The 21916-nt window shown below is 33.9% G+C and overlaps 1 long non-coding RNA gene across 2 annotated transcripts in view; it reads left to right on the plus strand.

Annotated features, from left to right (window-relative positions):
- Window positions 1-21916, plus strand: part of LOC129059606 (uncharacterized) — a 104229-nt gene that overhangs the window by 67463 nt on the left and 14850 nt on the right. For both annotated transcript variants that reach the window (XR_008525608.2, XR_008525609.1), the window contains 2 exons: window positions 17431-17517; window positions 19196-21290. This is a non-coding gene — a long non-coding RNA (uncharacterized LOC129059606). The remainder of the gene's footprint in view (window positions 1-17430; window positions 17518-19195; window positions 21291-21916) is intronic.

Consider the following 21916-nt stretch of genomic DNA (forward strand, 5'->3'; position numbering starts at 1 on the left):
CTCCACAGGACAAGCATTCACTCTTTTTACTGGCTGCATAGTATTTCATGCTGTATATGTACCACATTTTCTTTATCCATTCTATTATGGATGGGCATCTGGGTTGATTCTATGTCTTTGCTATTGTGAATGGTCCTGTGATACATATGTGAGTTCATGTGTCTTTTTGGTATAATGATTTATATTATTTTGGATATATATCCAGTAATGGGATTGCTGGGTTGAATGGCAGCTCTAAGTTTTTTGAGAAATCTCCAAACTGCTTTACAAAGTTGTTGAACAAACTTACACTCCCACCAACAGTGCATAAGCATTCCCTTGCACCCAGAGTTCACAGCATATGCTAATGTTTGACCTTTTATCATAGCCATTCTGACTGGTGTGCGATGGTATCTTATTGTGGCTTTGATTTGCATTTCTCTGATGATTAGTGATTTTGAACATTTTTTCATATGTTTCTTGGCCACATTTATTGTTTTGAGAAGAAGCGTTTGTTCATGTCCTTTGCCTGCTTTTTAATAGGGTTATTTGTTTTTGGTTGTTTAGTTAAATTTGTTATGGATTGTGGATAGTGGACCTTTACTAGATGCATAGTCTGCAAATATTTTCTCCCATTATATAGGTTGACTGTTTACTCTGGTGATAGCTTCTTTTGTTATGCTGAAGCACTTTAGTTGAATTAGGTCCCACTTGTCAATTTTTGTTTTAGTTGCATTTCCTTTTGAGGACTTAGTCATAAATTCTTTCCCAAGGCTGATGTCCAGAAAGGTGTTTCCTAGGTTTTCTTCTAGGACTCTTATAGTTAGAGGTCTTACATTTAAATATTTAGTCCATCTTGAGTTGATTTTTGGATATGGCAAAATGTAGGTACCAGTGCAACAGAATAGAAAAGCCAGAAATAAAGCCACACACCTACAGTCATCTGATCTTTGACAAGTTTGACAAAAATAAGCAATGAAGAAAAGACTCCCTATTCAGTAATTTATGTGGGGATGACTGGCTAGCCATATGCGAAATAATGAGACTGGATCCCTAATTTTCTTGTTTTAAATTGCACGCCGTTCTGACTAGGGCATCAAATCCAACACTGCACCATTCCATTCTGCCTGGGATGTGAATCATCCCTTTCTCTAGAGTCTTCATGCTGTATACACTACCTGCCTATTAGTCACTTAAGAAACTTCTTGGTTATCAGATCAAATGTCACTGCATCACAGCTTGCTTTCAAGTAACTTTTATTTTACTTAGTAATGGCTCCAAAGAGTATAATGATGACAAGAGTAATGATGCTGGCAATTTGGATATGCCAAAGAGAAGCCATAAAGTGCTTCCTTTAAGTGAAAAGGTGAAAGTTCTTGACTTAATGGGAAAGAAAAAAATGTATACTGAGGTTGCTAAGATTCATAGGACAAATCTTTTATCCATGAAATTGTGAAGAAGAAAAAAAAATTTGCTGGTTTTGCTGTCACACTTCAAACTTTATTATAAGTGGGTTTGTCTGAGAAACATATATATATAGGGTTTGGTACCATCCTTGGTTTCAGGCATCTAGTGAGGGTCTTGGAATGTTCTCTTTGGATTAGGGGAAACAATTGAATCCATGTTATTAAAATATTAAGAAAGCAACCCCAGCATTGTTTAACCACATCTTCTGATATGATTATCATTTTGATGGTTTTCTTGAACTTTTTAAACACTTGAATTTTTCTGTGGACATGAAACCCTCTTGCTACTTTCTGACCCTGTTTTGATTTGCAGGGCCCTTAGTAGTGGTAGTCATAGCAGCCAGAATATAAATGTTATGGCACTGGTTTTTACTTTGCCATGTGAATAATGACTCCCCTGCACTCTCTTGCTGAATTTTCAGGGGTTGGAATTAAAATAAATGATTCTCTTAGATGAATGGTAATAAATTTCTTACTCACTTTTATTTTACTAAACTCCATAGCCATTAGAGAATGAAGTCATTACCTGCATTGAAAGGAAAGAGAACAAGTAGCACAGGAACGTTAAAAAGGAATTATGTGACTGAGCATCTGTCTTTAACTCAGAAAGGATATTATGACTTACATGGTATTATCCATAGTCATGTTAATCATATTTGGAGAAAATGTACTGAAATTAACAAAAGAAAGATATATTCTACATAGTATGTGGAACTTCAAGACTCCGAGGAAAGGATGGTGGGGAAGGTGAAGGAACCATGTATCTCTCTTAAATAATTTAGTTGTTGGAGGCAAGGTGTTAGACTTAATCAGACATCACAAACTGCAAGCCAGAAGAAACTAGGAAGGAACATAAATGAGCAAAGATATCAAGCCTAGAAAGACCTGCTCCCAGTCTATCTTTGCTGACAGCAGCCATGCAGAAACACAGTCCAGGTGCAAGAGACATTTCCATTCTTCAAGAGTAGCCAAGAATCTAGAGTTTCATGTCAAAAGGTTAATTTGAAATGTTTGACAGTTATTGAAGGAAGGAAGGAAGAACAGGAGAGAGGGAGATGGGGGAAGGTCATATAGCATGGACCCAGTCCACAGACTCCTTTTTTTGACCTCTAGGCGTAATGAATCCTTTAAAGAAGCTTCCAGCCATTGGATTTTAGCATCTCTTCATAGACTTACAACACGGCAGGGGAATATCTTACTTTATGCCCTTTTCTAAACTTTGATAATACCATCTCTATCATATAGTCAAGCTGGCAAGTGGAAAATACATAGAAATTTACTTTCCGTTTTCTGATGACATATAGTTTTCCAAAGCAAATTATTTAAAAGCTGAGTCCTAATTATTATTCCTGTCACAGCCCATCTGATTAAGTCTTTCACTTCTTAGTGGAAATAAATATAAACTGGAGCAATATTTGCATTGCCTTTCTATAGAGAAGAGGGTATGTTATTGAAATGTATTATTTACTGGATGAAGCCGAAGAGAGAAGCTAGTGGTTTTTAAACAGATAATTGTGTTTGAAATCTGAAGCAATCTAGTGTTTTAGCTCCTGGAAATCACATTTACCCAACATACTGATATTCTTGTTATTATAAATCATTTAATAAGTCCTAGCTTTTATTAGTTTTGTTACAGCTAACTAAAATTGGGGCACAATAAAATCCAAATTGATGAATTTTGCATAAGAATACTTTTGTGACTGGAAGAACATTGTGTTCTCTAAATTTATAAGAGTTAAAGGGAACAATTGGATGGCTACTCGGAAAGAAACAGTCAGATTTCAATTAGCACTTTAGCAAAACAGCCCATGTATTTCCACCTATAGGCTTGATTCTGATCATTCAGTTTAATTTAAAAATCAGACTGCATTTTGGATTGTATGTTTTTTCCACAGCTACTGACTACTGTGATACTGAAAAATTGATTTTTACTGTTATTTGTCTGACTAATTTTTGGTTTACATTGCTCAGTCAATCCATATTTGATGCTCTTTTAATAACATAAATTTTTAAAAATGGTAGTGATGCATTATTTTTATGTATCATGTTCTTTGTAAATTGATTTACTTTGAAACAACATTGATACTTGTTTTGCATTTACAGGGCAGTAAATAATTTGCTTACATGTATACACAGATTCTGGATCCCATAAGGGCGGGGGACTGATTTTACTCACTAAATACTCAGTACCTGGAACAGAGTAGATTGCCTACACCTTGATTTTAGTGAAAGTTTACAGGACACAATGAAATATAACTTTTGTTGTCAGCTATGTTCTTTCTTTGATACATGGATATTTTAAATAACTATAAAACTGATAAGGCCATCTTATAGCTTGTGTGTGTGTGTGTGTGTGTGTGTGTGTGTGTGTGTAACTGCTAGATCCCTTCGTATTTAACCATGGGGATAGTACACAACTATTGCTACATTAAAAAATGTTATGGAAAAGTGTCCTACGTGACTGGAGTTGAGATCCCGAGGATATCGCTGATCACGACAGTGTCTTGAAGGAGAGAAAAATGACCATCTACAGACATTCAGAAATCGACCTGAGACTCATGTTAGACCATGTTATTCTCTTGATAGACATAAGCCATCTCACAGAATAACAACCTCAGATGAGATTACTCTGAGGTTGTGATAAGATTAGATAAAATAAATCCATTTTATAATTTTGTCTAAGCACAGTCAAAAACTATGTCCATGTGGAACCCACAGATAAATAAATGACTGCTACTTCTTTAATCATTGGAATTGTGCTTTTATTCTAATCTCCTGTTGTTATAGTTAATATTTATTGAGATAGCCAACCACAGAATTGCCCTCACTTTCTAGATGCATGTAATCTAGAGAGAACCCCACTTCTTTAGACTTTCCCCCAGTAACCCAACCGAAGCTCAAATCCTTCAATAGTTTCATTTAAACACCCTCTTACTGAAATACTCCATGGTTCTCCATGGTTCCCCATGGTGTGTATTTGTTCTTCATGCAATGAATAACAGACCCAGCCTATTCAGGTGTGTTCTTGACTATCTTTGACTGGAGGACATTGACAATCGTAATAATAACCAAAACAATAATAATAACCCGCTGCTCACTTTACTACAGCCACAATCCTCTTGCTAGAAGAACACAACACATACTCCTTAGGATGTTTGCTGTTGCTGCTAATTCTGCCTGGGGCATTACTCACTAAATATCTGCAAGCTTCTCTCCCATTTCCTTCAGATCAATACAAAAATATGTGGTGAATAACAAACTACTCAGAGGCTTAAACAACATTATTTTATTGTTATTCATAATTGTATGTATTAGCTGACAGACTGATGAGCTAGACTGGGCTTAGCTGGGGGTCTGTGTTCCAAGCTGTGATCCTGAAGGACTGGGCTTCTTACTGTGAGTTGTTCCTATATTTGTATTCTCTGGCTCCTGGTAAGGGGCTACAACTTCTCATAAGGAGTGCTTCTTCTGCAGATGATAGAGGCACAAATCGATATACCGCTCTGCACATGTAAGTTTCAAGACTTTGTTTTCTCCACCTCTGCAAACATTCCATTGTCCAAAGCAAGTCATATCACTGAGCCCAAAGTCAAAAAGCAGGGGGTGGTATACCCCTCCCTTGTGGTAGAAACAGCACCGTTATGTGAAAAAGGATGTGGATACATAGAGGGTTAAAGAACTGTGCCAGCCAATAACTCAATCTACCACAAGATCTCCATATAAATTTTCTTTGCAGAGAAATCTTTTTTGATTACCCTGCCTTAGATCAGAGATCCCCCTACTCCACCACTTTCTTATCAAACGTTAAGTAATTATAGCTACTTGATCTGTATCTGTGTCAGTATGATTGATTGTGTGTGTGTTTATTATCTGTTTGCTGCCATCAATGCTACCTCTCACCCCCAACCCCACACTATAATAAAAACTACAAGGAGCAGAGAATCTGGTCAGGGTTGTTTATTGCTGTGTCCTCAGTGCCTAGAATAGCACCTGGTAATTGTTAAGCACTCCACTGAATATTAAAGACACTGATATTCTGAAGTCAAGATGACAGAAACATCTCTAGACTCTGACTCTTCAGTAGGTAGGCAATGCTCCTCCTTTGTAGCCAAAGGTAGAGACTGTAAAAACAATATCAAACTATATGTGAAATGTGAGATATAGGATTATATCTTGATGTATTGTCACTTGGCTGAAATACCTTTTTTAAGATAGTAGGAAGAGAAAGATTTAGTAATATTTACTAATTAAAATGTGGCTCATGTTTTCTTTACACAGCCTGTTTCCAATGTGGAAATTATAATAAAGAAGCAATAGAGTATTGACATACTAAATCCAATAGGTCAGAATAAAAAAAAAAGCCTAAATCTTAAAATAACAGTCTAAGAGCTTTACTCCAGAAAAAGTTAAATTTATATTGGTTTTCCTGTATTTCTCTTCTTTATTTTTTATTTTTTTAAATTCTTTTTTTTTTTATTATACTTGAAGTTTTAGGGTACATGTGCACAATGTGCAGGTTAGTTACATATGTATACATGTGCCATGTTGGTGTGCTGCACCCATTAACTCGTCATTTAACATTAGGTGTATCTCCTAATGCTATCCCTCCCCCCTCCCCCCACCCCACAACAGGCCCCGGTGTGCGATGTTCCCCTTCCTGTATATTTCTCTTCTTAATGACAGTAATAGCCATTTGCTCTTAGAGATTTCATTGAAAATAATGCCTCATTGAAAAAAAAATGAGTGGTTCCTGTACTCATACATATATCATGAAACATAAAGATGTATGGTGAAGTCCACAAGATCACTTGTTTATTTTTTAAATTTGTTAAAATGTTTTTCTTAACACAAAGTGCAGGTCTAAGTACAGTGGAGAGGTAGCAGTAATATTTAACAGTCAAGTTGAAAAACTCTCTAATTTAATTTTAAATGTTCTTTGATAGTTCTACTTCTAATTACATAAAAGAAGAAAATAACTATATTAAAGTAAAGGTGAAAATACATTTCTTAAAAATCAAATTCATTTGAAACCTGACATTAGAATATTAAAACTATTGTGAGATCAACAGTTTACCAACATTTCATAGAAAAAATTACATATACTTTTAAGCAAAATATTTGACTTATTAAAGATGATACTTTTTTACTATGTTACAAACTGTAGACAGTATTGAATATCCACATATCTGAAAGTATATTCATGTGATATAAATAAGTAACACAAATAAATATGGTGTTTTTTCCATTTTAAAATTAATACTTCTTGGCTTCAAGAAAGTTTTACGTTGAAGTTGGAATGTAAAAAAGATCAAAGATGGAAGAGTTTTAAAAGTTAATCTGTTGAGCAATGCCAAAACCTCATTACGGGATCCCTTTCAGATGTTCATCCATCTTCTGTTTAAATACCCAAGAATGGTGAACTTACTGCTGCCTAAAACACTCCATGCTAGTGTTGACAACCCATTTATGAGTAAAGTTCTTTCAATGCTCAGTCACCTGGAAAAATAATAATTTATAAGTTGCTGGAAATTCTCTTCTACTGGTTATAACAGCAAAAGTATATATTCAAAATGGAGACTAAGATTCCAAAATTGTATCTTCAAAGGTCCTTTCAGGTCATGTGACTGCAAATGTTTGCAACAGTTTTCTTCTTGCAATTTTTAAACAATATAATTTATACCATTTTTAAAGTTATGGACACTGAGATCTACAAGAAAGGGAAAAAAAGAACAATGGTGCACAAAACTATCAATAATAAATAGTTTAGATTAAAATCTATGAGAGTTTAAACCATAGTTGAGGACTCTAATTAAGCACCCAAAGTAAAGAAGATCCATGATTGGGGTATCTACATCTACAAACTAAAATATAGGATAACTGATCATAAAATGGAAAAAAATGAAAGATGACAATTTTATTCATTCATTCATTTATTCCGAAACTATTTATTGAGCACATATTAGGTGCCAGAACCTGTGTTAGACATCTTAAAGCTCATAAACACAGAGACTTTTGTAAAATCCCTATGGAAGTAAAAAAAAAAAAAAAAAAAAAAAGAGAGAGACTTTGTATACATAAAAAATTTGGTACCAACTTTGTCATAGAGACACCATTACAAATTTGGCTTTTACTAAAAGGTAATACAGGTGCTTGCTGTGGCATCTCAGATTGAGAACAAGGTTTATTTGTTGGTGCAATAAATTGCTAAGAGCAGTGAAATAGAAAATGACTCTACAGCTGAGTAAAGCCCTAGGTACTGAACCATCGCACTAGGTTCTACTCAATTGAGCTAATGGGTATAGAATCTAGCACTGGCTCTTGCTAAAACCTACAACTTTTCATTTAGTTAAACAGAAAAAATATACCATGTGAAAAAATGCACCTCAGTGTAATATGCAGGTATTAATCTCTGTTAATTTTTGAGGTACAAAATAAGATCAATAGCTTATTGGTTTTGCCTTTACCATGAATTTAGTTTGAATGTGATATCATCTGTTACTTTATTGAGAGAAAAGTAAAGATGGCTAATGCTTATAATGTCCTCTTTATTTTTCTTAGACTTAAGATAAAAATTAAACTATATGAGACTCTGACAGAAATTTCAATTCTGTTTCAGAAGAACCAGAACAGACATCTCTTTTCGGAGTCTTTGGTCTTTATACTTTGGAAGAGAGAGATTTTAAATTTATTTGAAATAGTGATCTTGCAAAATCTTTCTCCTTCGCAAGATTTTTCTAGTAATTTATGGACCAAGGTGGGCTACTTAAAAATTAATTGACTATATAGATACCATGTGTTTGGGTCCCTGGAACTATATGACATTCATAGTTGTACACATTTTTCTTAATATATTGCTAGATGATCTGTGTGAAAGTAATGCCCTTGGAGCCCACTTTCAGGAAGATATAAATAACTGTAAATGTGTTGTGCTTCATAGTATATCTCTTTAATTGCAAATTTCTTAATTTTATTAAGGCACATAAATATTACTCATCTGCTTCTTGTAAAGTACTACTTGTAGATAATAAAAATAGAAATAGATTTATTTTCATAAGAGTAATTGTCAGGGCACATGCACATAATGTACAAAATTAACCACATTAGGGATCCAGAAAATGATGTTTTCCAAAATTATCTTCTTTGAATCTTGAAATTTTGAACCTCAAGAATTCTACACAAATATCCACAAGACTAGTAAATCAATGAAATTCATAAGTTAATAATTATTGTCCAGTAAATTACTGAAGATCAAAACCTGAAACATGGTTTAGACCAGGAGTCTGCAAGCACTCCCACAAGTTAAATCCAGCTTGCTGTCTTTTTTTTTTTTTTTTTTTTTTGGAAGTTTGTATTAGTACACAGCCACATTCATTTCTGTGCTTGCTGTCTATGACTTCTTTGGTGTTACAATGGCAGAGGTGTGTAGATGCAACAGGAAGTCCATAAAGCCTAAAATATTTACCATTTGACCCTTTACAGAAAGTATGCTCATCTTGGGTCTTGACTGTTTATTATGCTGCAATCCACATTCTTATTAATGAATAAATCTTGTCAATACTACCTCCTAAATGAACAAATTTATTTTATTTCCTCTTTCCTGTTATCTCTGCTACAAACCTAATTCAGTTCCTTATAATATAATATCTATCTGAATTAACTGTTCCCCAGTAGCCTCTCCATAATCAATTCATCCTTAGTCTTCATGATGTGTGAAAACATAGATCTGTCTCCTAAACTTCTTTCTGAGAGGTTGAGAAAGTTACCCAAACTTCTTTGTATCTTGTATAAAGCTCTTCCTAGTGTAGCTGTAAACTTAAATTAGCCTTACTCAATATCTTGGATGAACTCAGGGTACACTATTATTTAGCTGCCCATAACATTTTCTTTACGGCCATCTTGGTTTTGCATGTATTGTTTTCTCTACCCACCTCCTACTTAATCCACCAAACTCTGACTCATATTTTAAGTTCCTTCTTAAATGTAGCATGCATGGGTATGACTTTTCTGATTATTTATGGCATAATTGGCAGCATTTGTCAATAAGTTATAGTAGTACTCTAATTGTACATACCTGTTACCACATTGTATTGTATTTATTTGTATATGATCTTTTTATGTCTTCTTTTCTGTGATATTATTATGAACATCTCAGTTAAAGACCTTGATTCAATCATCTTCATATCTCCAAAGTCTAGCACAAATCCTAGAGACAATAGTTGTAAAATTAGTATTTCTTTAATGGATATGTATAAAAGATAGTAATAGGAATAACCTAAAATTATGAAAGTCTCTTTTTATGAAGTGACTGATACAGTTAAATCACTATTTTATTCGTTAAATGGAATGTAAAGTGTTCTTCCCACAAAGATATTAACTATGTGAGGTAATACATATGTTAATTAGCTAGATTTAGTCATTCCACAATGTATATATACTTCAAAACATCATGTTGTACATGGTAAATACATACAATTTTATGTGCCAATGCAAAAAATAAAATAAAAATCAAGAAAGAAACTACTTAACTAAAAAAAACTGCTTTAATTTACTCTGACTCCCATTTGTTTAATAATATGCCCTAAATGAAAAAGTCACTAATTTATTTTACTATTATAAATAGGTGGTGAATGTGTATTTGAGCATTTCCATATTCCTAGATATGTTATCTTTAATAGCTGTCATGTAGATATTTACCCCATCTATATATATATATATTTATTTATTTACTCAATCATCCACTGAATGAGTATTATATTCCATAATCTGTACTACACTTTGAGAATACAATGATAAGTAAAGCAGACAGCCACTTTCCTTATAAAGCTAATCATTTAGTAGACAGACAATAAAATTAAAGAGACAAATATATATTATGAGTAGGGTTTTGTAAGAAATGAACATTTCAGTGTAACAGAAGATAGAAATCAGAGATATTAAAGGAGATTGGAAAGTTTTCTGTGAGGAAGTAACATTTAAGGGAAGACAGAAAGGGTGAGGTGGAGCCAGCAACTGTGGCAGTTGTGTTCAAAGAATATTCCAGGCAGAAGAAATAGGTTACATCTAAACTTTGTTGCATCATTAAAAAATTTAACTTTTCTTTTTTTGGTACTTTATTGATATAGTTGTGCATATTTTGGGTATATATGCGATATTTTGATACCTGCATACTATAATGAGTATAATATTTGTAACCATTAACCAACTTTTCTTCGTCCACCATATCCCCCAACTTTTCCATGCTCCAGTAGCCACCATGCTACTCTCTACTTCCATGAGATCGACTTTTTTAATTCCCACACATATGTTTTTCAAGGAATGGAGAAAGAGTTAATGTGGTTACAAGACAGTAGTAGGGAAGAGGAGTCAAGATGGAACAGAGGGCTAAAGATTAGTTGGATTGTTCATAACTTTGAGAGTAAAAATTAGATTTATTCAAAATTTTAGGAAGCTTTGGCAGGCTTTAGTTGAAGGCCTAATGTGATGAAATTTGTGTACTAAAAAGAGTATTCTGGGGGTTGCTATATGGAGATTGGATTGGAAGGGTAGTTAGGAGATCCAAAAACTTTGTATTGTCCTAAAAAAGTAAGAATTGATAGTGCCTTGGTCTAGGCTCTAGGGTGGTAGCAATGAGATGAGAAACTGGCAATAGAGAGGAATCATGATTGAAAATTCTAATTCATTATTGCTAAATACAGTATCTGGTATCAACTTATTAAATTAGTTTATCTTATGTGATGCTAAGATCATAAGTTTGGTCTGAGATTGTTCTGTAAGCTTTTTTATTCTATGGCATTGTGTGTACAGAACAGGACTAAGACACATGGATATTCAGGAGATACTGGGTGTAATGGCATAGTTGGTTAAATGGAGTATTTTCTCTACTGAAAGTCAGTTCTCCAGAACCTATTCACTATAAGCCCATGCAATCATTCATTTGACAGTGGGGTTGGCAACTTTTCCTTAAAGTGCCAGATAATAAATATTTCAGAATTTATGGGCCATCCAGTCTTTGCCACAACTACTGAGCTCCGCAGTTGTAACAACAAAGCAGTCTTAAACAATATGTAAATGAATGGGTGCAATTATGTCTTAATAAAACTTTTTTAAAAACAGGCAGGAACCATGATTTTGTCTTCAGGCTATGGTTGGCCTACATCTGATTTATCATATGAATCCAGACTTGTTTTAGTTGAGCCTATTATTACATTACACCTCATCGTACTCACATACATCTGGATCAAAGTTAGTATTTAAAGACTTTTCTAAAGAATACAACTGAAATAAATGAATAATTTTAAGAAACAACAGGGATGTTAAAATTTATCATGATTTTATCAGTGGATCTAAAAATGATAAATATTTGTTTTCCTATCTCAGCCTATTCGCCCTTGAAGACCCAAATATTTATTTTTGTGGGAATTCTCACCAGCTCTTCTACTTACCCTCTGAAGAATCATTTTACCTATTCTCTATGACTTCCTAGATTTTAGTTCATAAATACATTATAGGACTCATTCTATTACAAGTGTTTATTTATGGAACTGCCGTGTTCATCATGCTTCGAGTTTCTTGTGGGTGAGCACTATTTCTCATTTATTGGTCATTTAGTTTTCATTTTAAAACAATGCTTATTAGATACCAACTATATATAGGTACCATTCTAAGCACTGAGGAAATAATAATGCATAACATAATATTTTGTGTTATAATAATGATACAAAAAGCAGGGTAGTTTTCTCACAGTTAAGCAGCTATTACACAAGGGAATCGATATTTTGTATTGCAGTTTGAAAGATCTATTAAGAAAATAAGACGGATGACATAAAGAATGTCCAAGATCTGGGACAAAGCATTCTACTCTTTCCTCTCTGAAAAAAGTATTACAATCAGCATCTACAAAGGCCCTGAGATTAAACTGATTTTGACAAGTTATAGAAACAGAAGGAAGGGCATTATGGCTACGGAGTTGATGAAGAGTTGAGGAAATGGGCAGGAGGTGATAGTAGAGAGCCTTATAGGCAAACCTGTGGCAAATGGTATTTTCCAAAAACCACTGCAGTAAACCGCCTGCCTCACAGGCTCTTCCAAAACCCTGCCACTTCTCCCATCAGTAAATGGCACCAAATCCCCTTTGCTGGAGCCTAGATGGGTCTTTATGACTACCTTGAGCAATAGAGTAATGAAGAAGTGACATTCTGTACATTTTAAAACAAAGTGATATATTTTCTAGTAGGTTCTCTTTCAGGGTGCTCACCCTTGTACCTCACCCATCCTAAGAAGAGGAAGCCACCTTAAGAGTTCCGTGCTGAGAGGAACTGAGGCTCCTGGACACCCATATATAACTGACCAGCAGGCAATTGCTGTTTTGGGGAGGGTAGACAACTGGAATGTATAAGTTAACCTCATTTTATAATCTGCGTCTGGGACAAATAAAGTCCTTATTAAATCAGTATTGATATTGATGGAATCACAGAAGGAAATGCAAGCAAGCCATAATTACAGAAATGACTTTCTGTGGGTAAATGAGGTCATAAAACCCTAGTGACACTAATCTTAGCCATAATTTTTAAATGTGCTTGTATTCCCACATTTATCACTTCATTTGTTATTTGTAATAGGCCTTATTTTTTAGAGAAGGTTTAGCAAAATTGAGCAGAAGGTACAGATTTCCATGTAACTCATGTTCCCACACATCCATAGTCTCTCTCATCATGAACATTATTTTCTTTATTTTGCATTTTGAAACATAAATTCATATTTGATCCATCACTTCTTATATTTAAAAGTTGCCTTCAATTACTGAATGTTTTATACATTTCAAGTACATTTTTATTGAAGCGTGACATGCGTAATAAAACATGGACTATAATAAAAGTGCACAGGCTGATGAATTTTCACAAAGAGAACACATCTGTGAAGCAAGTATCTAGATTGAAAAATTAAATATTACCACAGCCCAGCTGTCCCCTCCATGCCATCCTAATCACAAAGCCTATCCCAAAAATAATAGCTTACCTGACTTCTAACATCATAGGTTAAGTTTGCCTGATTTGAAATGTTGAGTTAATGGAATCACACCCAACAAACTGTGCTATGATTTTCATCATACTATACTGTATAGATACATTTCATTAATTCTCATTATTATACAAGATTTTCTGTATGTATTTATCACAATTTACATACATAATACTCTCGATGGATATTAGGGTTGTTTCCAACACTATGAAAAATTATTGCTGCTGGGAACATAGCTAGGAGTAGAACTGTGGTGTCATAAACTGCATATATGCTGCATTTAAGAAAATATTTCAGAATAGTTGTATTAATTTTACTAATTTACACTCCCACCATCAGTGAGTGAGAATTCCTATTGCTCCACATTCCTACCAGTGCTTCGTGTTGCTAGTCTTTTTTTATTTTAGCAATTCTGGTGAATATATAGCGGTATCTCCTTGTGGTTTTATTTGCATTTCCTGGTGACTAATGCTGTTGAGCACATTTTCATATGTTTATTGTCTATTTGGATAGCCTCTTTTATGAAATGTCTGTCAAGTCTGTCCAGATATTCTATTAGATTGTTTACCTCCTTGTTATTGATTATAGAAAAAAATATATATATATAGACATTCATTCCAAGTATGTCCTTCCTTGCACACAAGTATTGCACATATTTTCTCCCACTGTGTGTCATAATTTTTCACTCTCTTAATTATGTCTCTCAATTAGCAGAATTTTTTTATTTAATATAATTAAATTACATTTTTAGCTTTATAATTAGTGACTTTTGGCATACTATTTAAGAAATATTTGTCTACCTCCAGGTAATAAAAATATTCTGCTGTGTTTCCTTTGAGAAACATTTTATAATTTGATTCAGAATCCATCTACAATTGATTTTTTGTACCAATACCTATTTTTCCCATATGTGTATCAAATTTAATCTATACCCTTATATGACTGAAACCACATTTTATGTTTTCTTTTGTGATTGATATTTTCCACTTCATCTATTTCTTATAAGATTAAATCATGTTGCTTTATCTAGTAATAGTGTATTTTTCTCATAGCTGTATAATACCACAGTATATCTACACCCTATCATTTACTTATGCATTTTGCTTAGTAATATATCTAGATCACTTTTAGTTATCCAGTTGTTATAAATATTAGTGTTGTGATCACTCTTTTCTGTTGGTGCACATATGTGTGTATCTCATTGAGCATATATCTAGGAGTCAAATTTATGGGTTAGATGTTAGGCACATGTTTAGATTTAGTAGTACTGAAGAAGCATTTCTCAAATAGTTTATAATTTTATGACCCAAATAGCAATATATGAATATTTGAGTTTTCTAATTCATCCAATCAGTTGGTATTTGTTCTTTCTTTTACATTTTTGTTCTTCTAGTGCTATGTTGTGATATTTCTTGTCATTGTAATTTGTGTTTCTCTGATCAGAAAGCTAGTATAGTTAAATAATTTCCTGTATATTTACTGGTCATTTGAATATACTCTTTTGTGAAATCCCTATTCAAAATAATTTAAAAAATGGAAGATTACTTTGAATTATTATCTCCAAAATAATTGAAGGGAGATAATTCTATGAGATTATTTCCCTTTTTCATATTGATTTTTAGGTTTTTTTATTTTTAAGATTTTAAAAATATATTCTGTATGCAAGTCCTTTGTGTAATGCATGGGTTGTAACCATATTCTCTCAGCCAACAGTTTGGCCTTTTTCCCTCTGTAATGGTATTTCTTTTTTTCTTATTGTAAATTTTATGTTACAATTTTTTTGTGTGGGTGCATAGTAAGTGTTCATATTTATGGGGTACATGATATATTTTGATACAGGCTTGCATAATAATAACTAACATCAGGGTAAATGGGGGTATCTGTCTCCTCAGGTATTTATCCTTTCTTTGTATTACAAATAATCCAATTAAACTCTTAGTTATTTTTAAATGGACAATAAATTATCATTGACTGTAGACAGCCTGTTGTGCTGTCAAATACTAGATCGTGTTCATTCTGCCTAGGTATATTTTTGTATCCATTAACCATCTCTACTACCCCCAACCTCACTAACCTTTCCAGCCTCTGATAACTATTGTTCCACTTTCTATCTCGATGAGTTCAACTGTTTTAATTTTCAGCTTCCACAAATAAGTGAGAACATGAAAAATTTGTCTTTCTGTGCCTGGCTTATTTCATTTAACATAATTACCTCCAGTTTCATCCATGTTGTAAATGCCAGAATCTCATTATTTTATGGCTGAATAGTACTCAGTTGTGTATCTATACCACATGTTCTTTATCCATTTGTCTATTAATGGACACTTGGGTTGTTTTCAAATCTTGAGCTATTGTTAATGGTGTTTCTTAATAATATTTATAAAGACAACCTGGTCTAATTTTTTGTTTTAAAATTTTTTGAGATAGCACTTTTGTCTAAAGAAAAAAATCTTTGCTAATCTCCAAATTATGATTTCTTTCTCTTTTCTTTTAAATATTCCACATATTAATAATGAATAAAAATCCTATCTTACACTCTGTAAGAGTCATAATCAGACTGAGTCATAATAGGTTATAGCAACAGGGTTTTGGCATGAATAATTACAAAAACATATCAAATGTGTGTGTTTCTCTGTGCCAACCCCAACTGTGTTCTTTTTACTAATGAAATACCTTGAAAGTACCTATTCCTACCAAGTTCCAAGAGTAGGATACCTCTTATTTCATGGTTAGCATTTGATTAACTTTCTGATGATCTAAAAGTTTAAAGGAGCTGGAATGAACCAGTTCTGTAATTGTCATTTTTATTTCTGAGATTTATATTACCAAATATGGACTACAGATCTAAAACTGGGGTCTGTGTAGTCAAGGGAACTGGGAAAGGAAAGTTAAACTTTATTCATTAAGGTTTACGAATTGTCTAATTCCTTCAAAGTGTTTCATTCTCACTGATTAAAAACCCCCCTTTGAAATGGTAGACTGTATTCAAGTGTAAGTCTGACAGAAATTTTTTAAAGGCTCTTTTTCTTAATGACATGCACAGACAGATTCACATACAACAGATGCTTGGTCACTCACTCAAACTTCTGATCATTTTCCAACACTTCAGACTGAATGATTTTGACTGCCATTTGTTCCAGACCAAAGACTTTAAGGCCAGAAGCAAATGTCTTTTAAATTCCATGTGATTAATGTCCCTCAACAGTGTATTTGTCACTTCCAAAAACTCCGCATGTTGTTCTCCAAGGCAAACCTACCCTAAACTGATCTGGAGAAGAAATGAGGCATGTTGAATAAGCACTGTTAAATTTTAATGTGACTGAAACTCAGTAATCCTCACTGTTGGAAATTAAACATCAAGTTCCTGAAGCAGAGACAGGAACTAAAACCTTACCTCATTTTTTTTCTTATGTGTAGGTTCACTAAGAAAGGTAATGGCACCAATGTGTCGATTTGATCAATGAATAATAAATAATATGTTACGTCATGTAGATGTCACGTAGTAGAATGAACACTGTTTCATCAAGTTTGCGTACAATTGCTAAGAGAAATGAGATCAAATTTCTAATTTGGCAATGTTCTGAGAAAGGCAATCTATCATTTTTTGTTTTTGTTCCCCCACCCCCTTAGCGTTTCAAGCTCTCAATTCTATCCTTCTCAGCAAAATGAATTTTAAGCTTAAAAACTCTTCTTACCTTAGAATTATGCTTTTTATTGTGTGATCTTGGACACTGAAGTGAAAATGGAAGCTATTCATTCACCTTTAAACACCGTAAAACTCATGTTTATACAATTCACTTTTAACTCGTGATATTACTTAAACACAATTTACTTAGGCCCGTGGGAAATACAGGAAATAAGAATCAATCCCTTGGAACTCATAAAACTCTTTTCTTTTTAAGCTCATCTATTAAATATCTCTTCTGCGAAAAGATAACAGAAAACAATTTTCTGTTGATATTATCAGGTACTCAGGCTCCGGACGGAACAGAGAAAATCCCCTAGACAAGCACCATCCTACAGCAACATAATGCCAACCACAAATGTGTGCAACGTATGTCATTGATCAATTTTTAGTAGACACATTAAATAAAGTAAACCAAAGTAGGTAAAATTAATTTGGTAATATCTTTTATCTGGTCCAGTAATCAACATATTATCATTTCAATATATAATCAATATCATTTATTAATAAGATATTTGCATTTTTGGTATGAAGTCTTTGAAATCCAGTGTGTGTTTTAAGCTTTCAGTATATGTCAATTTGGATTAATTAAATTTCGAGTGTCCAGTGCCCACATGTGGCTGGTGGCTACCAAACTGAGCAGTACAGCTCTAGCACATTTGAATTTACTTCCCAAGATGGAAACACTTGGAATAAAATCTTATATTTTATCTCTATCTTTACTGTTTACTCTTCTAATGGCTCTTTTTGCTTTTCATTTATTTTTATTTTTTATTTTTTTTCTAGAGATGAGGTCTTGGTATGTTGTCCAGGCTGGTCTCAAACTCCTGGGCTCAAGCAATCCTCCTGCCTCAGCCTCCCCAAGTGCCAAGATTACAGGTGTGAGCCACCATGGCCAGCCCCATTACTTTCATAGTCACTGGATTATAATCCCAATCAATTCTTGTTTTATTTTCCTTCAAGCTAGCAAAAGAAATTACTAGAATTACAACATTTTGATAGCAAGGTATGAATTCCAGAAAAGACATTCAATTACTGATGATTATTGATATCATTTTAATTTAAAGCTTTCTTTTAATAGAATTTGTTGTCTTCAATTGTTTTGTCTGGGATGAAAGTTATGTCTGCCACCTGCACATTATGTGAATGTAGGCAACTTATTTTGAATTTCTAAGTTTTAGCTTCCTCATTCCTAAAATGAAGAAATAATATATTTTTTTCTTTTTTTTTTTTAAGATGGAGTCTCACTCTGTTGCCAGGCTGGAGTGCACCACGTCCGGCCAGAAATAATATTTTTTTCATAAAATTGTTCAGAAAATTTCATGAGGTCATGCTGATATACTTAGTACAGGGCCTGGCACATTATAAGAGCTTACTATACACAAATAAACATCCTTGTTTAACAGGCATTTTTCATCAACTAGATAACATAAGCATTTGCTTTGACTTTTTCATTTACTATGAGATGCAGAAAGGATATTATAAAGTTATTTAGTTTGCATATCTGATAAACAGAAAACATTTTATTCAAAGTATCCCTGTGCTCAAATAGCAAGGCCTCACTGGCTTTCTTTAACATAATTTTACTCTCATTCAAACTACTCACATTTTTTTAACACTGATTTTTTTCTTCCTGATTTATACAAGCAATTTAACTACATAAGATTTTAAGGTAACTTTTGACCCATCAACAGCTGCTTACAGGAATACCTCAGTTTATTATACCTCACTTTACTGTACTTCACAGATACTGTGTTTTTTTTCCAAATTCAAGGTTTGTGGTGACCCTGCATTGAGAAAGTCTATCATTACAATTTTCCCAACAGCTTGTGCTGACTTTGTGTCTCTGCTTCATATTTTAGTAATTCTTGCAATTTTGCAATATTTCATACTTTTACATTACCATTATATCTGTTGTGATAATCTGTGCTCAGTGATCTTTGATATTACCGTTGTAATTGAGGGTGCAACTGACCATGCCCATATAAAAAGGCAAACAATTCTCTCTCTTTTTTCTTTTTCTTTTTTTTTTTTTTTTTTTTTTCAGTATGGTCTTTAACTATGTTGCCCAGGCTGGAATACAGTGGCTATTCACTGGCATGATCGCAGAGCACTACAGCCTCAAACTCCTGGGCTCAAGCCATCCTCCTGCCTCAGCCCCCAGAATAGCTGAGATTACTGGAATGAGCAACCATGCTTGGCCAGAAGACAAACTGAATCAATACATATTGTGTGTGTTCTGACTCGTCCACTAAGGCTGTTCTCCCATCTCTGTCCCTTTCTTTGGGTGTCCCTGTTCCCTGAGACACAACAATATTGAAAACAGGCCAATTAGTAACCACACAATCGCCTTTAAGTATTCAAGTAAAAGAAAGAGTTGCATGTCCCGTTCTCTAAATCAAAAGCTAGAAAATGATTAAGCTTAGTGAGGAAGGCATGTGGAAAACTGAGACAGGCTGAAGGCTAGACCTCATCAGCCCAACAGTTAGTCAAGTTGTGAGTGCAATGAAACGTTATTGAAGAAAATTAAAGATGCTACTCCAATGAACATACAAATGATAAGAAAGTGAAACGGCCTTATATCTGATACGGAGAAAGTTTGAGTGGACTGGATAGAAGATTAAACCAGACACATTTCCTTAAAAACTACAGCTAATCTAGAGCAAGAGCCTAACTCTCTTCAATTCTGTGAAGGCTGAGAGAGGCAAGAAAACTGGAGAAGAATAATTTGAAGTTAGCAGAGCCTCGTTAAAGAGGTTTAAGGAAAGGTGCCATCTCCATAACATAAAAGTGCAAGATGAAGCAACAAATACTGATGTAGAAAGAAGCTACAGCAAATTACCGAGAATATTTTGCTGAAATAATTGACGAAGGTGACTACACTAAACAACAGACTTAAAATGGTGACAAAATTGCCTTCTATTAGAAGAAGATGCCATCTAGGACTTTCATAGCTAAAGAGGAGAAGTCAATTCCTGGTTTCAAAGATTCTAAGGACAGGCTAACTCTCTTGTTAGAAGCTAATGTGGCTGGTTACTTTAAATTGAAGCCAATATACTACTCATATAACACTCTGAAAATATTAGGGCCCTTAAGAATTATGCTGACATTACTCCAACTGTGCTTTATAAATAGCACAACAAAGCCTGAATAATAGCACATGTGTTTACAGCAGGCACTACCATATCTTTTATGCTCACTGTCAAAGCCTACTGCTCAGAACAAATGACTTGTTTCAAAATATTACTGGTGATTGATAATGAAAAGGGTAACCAAAAATATCTGACGGAGATGTACAAGAAGGTTTATGGTGTTTTTTTTTTTTCGGGGGGTGGTGCTCCTAGAACATCATCCAATCTGCAGCCCATGAATCAAGTAGTAATTTTGGTTTTTGAGTCTTATGATTTAAGTAACACATTCTGTAATGGATCTGGGTAAAATAAATTGAAAACCTTCTGGAAAAGATTCATCATTCTAGATGTCATTAAGAACATTCATGATTCAGGGGAGGAGGTCAAAATATCAACATTAACAGAAGTTTGGAAGAAGTTGATACCAACTGTCATGAATGACTTAGAGGAGTTCAAGACTTTAGTGGGGGGAAAGTCACTGCAGATGTGGTGGAAATAGGAGGAGAACTAAAATTAGAAGTGTGGCTTGAAGATGTGATGGAATTGCAATCTCGTTATAAAACCTTAATAGATAAGGAGGTATTTCTCATGGATGAACAAAGAAAGTGGTTTCTTGAGATGGAATCTACTCCCGGTGAAGATGCCGTCAATATGGTTGAAATGATAACAAAGGAATTAGAATATGCCATAAACTTAGTTAATAGAGCAGCGACATGGTTTGAGAGGAGTGACTCCAATTTTGAAAGAAGTTATACTGTGGGTAAAATGCTACCAAACAGCATTGCATACTACAGAGAAATCTTTCATGAAAGGAGGAGTCAAGAGATGTGGCAAGCCTTACTGTTGTCCTATTTTAAGAAATTGCCACAGCCACCCCAGCCTTCAGCAGCTACCACCCTGATCAGTGAGCACTCATGGAGGCAAGACCATCCACCAGCAAAACAATTACAACTCCCTGAAGGCTCAGATGATAAATAGTAATCTTCAACAGCAAAGATCTTTTAAATTAAGGTATATACTTTAAATATATATACACACATATATGTAACGCTATTGCACACTTAACAGACTGCAGTATAGTGTAAGCATTTCTTCTACATGCACTGGAAAACCAAAGAGTTCATGTGACTTGCTTATTCCAGTATTCAGTTTACTCTGATAGTCTGGAACTGAGTCCATAATATCTTTGAGATATAGCTGTATAATGTTAAGTACAATTTTGCTCTTGTGGATTTTACTAAAAGAGAAATAACTTTATTTAAAATACATGTAATTTCCCAATTAATCAAAATATCAATTAATTGGAATATTTTCCAAATTATGTTAAGAGAGAGTGCAATTCCACCTATTTCATTTATATCTCATAAGGATGATTTCTGCAACTTTTTCTAATTTTGTTTTATCACCATTCCACCCACTTAACAGATATATTCTCCATACAGCACCCAGCACCTTTTCAAAAACATAAATCAGATCCAATCATTTTTATATCAGAAACCTTACATTATATTCAGAATGCAACCAAACTCCCTAAAGGGCACCACTGAGCAGATTCTGTTCTATTGAATATCCACACTGGCCTTTCTTTCCTTTGAAATCTTGATCCTCAGTTGATCAGCTCTTCCTGGAATATTCTG

The sequence above is a fragment of the Pongo abelii genome, chromosome 4 (genome assembly GCF_028885655.2).
Source record: "Pongo abelii isolate AG06213 chromosome 4, NHGRI_mPonAbe1-v2.0_pri, whole genome shotgun sequence".
Classification (NCBI taxonomy): Eukaryota; Metazoa; Chordata; class Mammalia; order Primates; family Hominidae; genus Pongo; species Pongo abelii.